Consider the following 1,951-nt stretch of genomic DNA (forward strand, 5'->3'; position numbering starts at 1 on the left):
GCGAATGCTCCGAACAAGGCATAGGAGCTGAAGTCTCCAAGTGCGCTCACGGGAGCCATTCCTACGCGGACCTCGAGATTCCTCAACTCGGAAAGCATGGAAGGCGATCCTTCGCTTTGGGAGAGGAGCAAGACAGAGCCGAAGACCACAGGCGCCCCGAAATCCAGCACGAAATAGTGAGCAGGAAAACTAGAATTGGTTTTGTAACACATATTTCTCGAATGCCGGTCGTAGATTCCATCGACGAGGTTTTCTTTCACTTTGTTCTTGCTATTTGCTGTTCCCTGGATGATGGCTGTTACGGCGAGGTCCTTGTGGCGTCGGGTGTAGCAGGCCAAGGCGTCGGCCATGTTGCTCTCGCTGTAGCCCGCCACCACCATCATGTCGGAGAACAAGCACTGCTCTGAGGAGGCGTCCGCGCACCACACGTCACACCACGCCAGGAGGCTGCACTGGTTCGCGCACCTCGCCCTGTGGTAAGGCCCGTGGGACGTGGCCGCTGCTGCGAGCTGCCGTGACGTCAGCATCCTTGCTCTTGACACCTTGACCTTGCGAAAGAGGCTCAGGCTCCCGGCCAGCGAGCATGACCAAGGCTGCGTCACGAGCAAGGTCATCGCCGCTATTGGTGTCACTCGTATAGCGGGCAAGGACGCGCCGCGCGGCTCAGCGGGAACTGTGAGGGGGATGATTTGCATTATTGGTTGGGAGACACTGCACGCCCGCACAAACACACACACGTGCGCGTGCATTATATATATATATATATATATATATATATATATATATATATATATATATATATATATATATATATATATGTGTGTGTGTGTGTGTGTGTGTGTGTGTGTGTGTGTGTGTACATACATATATATGTGTGCTTGTGTGTATGTATGTGTATATAGAGATACATAGAAAGATATACAGGTAATCATATTCTCTATATATTTATATATATCATATATAGAAAAATATAGTACACATACATATCTATAAGGTAGATATAAAAGTGTATGTGCACGTATATGTATATATATATACACACATATGTATATATATAAGCACACAAACACACACACACACATGTATATATGAATATTTATCTATGTATGTGTGTGTTTGTTGATACGTGTATATATAAGGACAGGAAGGTAGATAAGTATTTGTAAATAATACATATATATTTGATATACAGATTGACAGATAGTACACACACACAGCTGAATGGTATAGATACTTTTATATATAGCGACGTATCCATTGTCAGCACCCTCCCCTTCCAGCAGAGCAATTGGTGAAATATGGGAATATGAATAATTACGGCACCAGTTAATGCGGTGGCGTTGATGGTAATAAAAGCTTGGGGAAGGCCCCTGGACGATTAGCATACCACCATACCCCTAATTACTGTATTGGATACCCCTTGTTACACGTTTATATATGTGTGCGCGTGTAGTCCCCATAATGAAGCGAAGACGTGTTCAACTTTCATCTTGGGTTCACCGTAGACAAACACACTGATTTATTACTTGTGGAATAGCTAAGTGGTGGTTCCTTACTGTAGCTACCACGATTGTATTTGCTGGCGGGTTGTTGGGGTGGGGTGTGTGTGGGCATAACACACGCAGATACATACGCACGCACATGAGCGGGTACACATACACGTACATATGTGTATATGCAGAGAGGGAGAGAGACAGAGATAGTAAAATAGTGACAGGAATCCCACACTGCGGCCAGAGTACCGCATGCGGCCCTCCACGGGGTTCTATGCGGCTCGCGGAAGGCTGTATCAAATTAGACATAAGTTCAACTTATTGGCCTCCTTTCTCTGCTGATGTCCATGCAGCTTGAATTGGGAGATATTCAATCTGATCATTCATTAAAGGAAATGTTTCACTCACTTTCCCATTTCATTCTGTTCAATGTCTTCCTGATATTTCGCTACCAGTTT

Source organism: Penaeus vannamei, chromosome 4 (assembly GCF_042767895.1).
Source record: "Penaeus vannamei isolate JL-2024 chromosome 4, ASM4276789v1, whole genome shotgun sequence".
NCBI classification, from domain to species: Eukaryota; Metazoa; Arthropoda; class Malacostraca; order Decapoda; family Penaeidae; genus Penaeus; species Penaeus vannamei.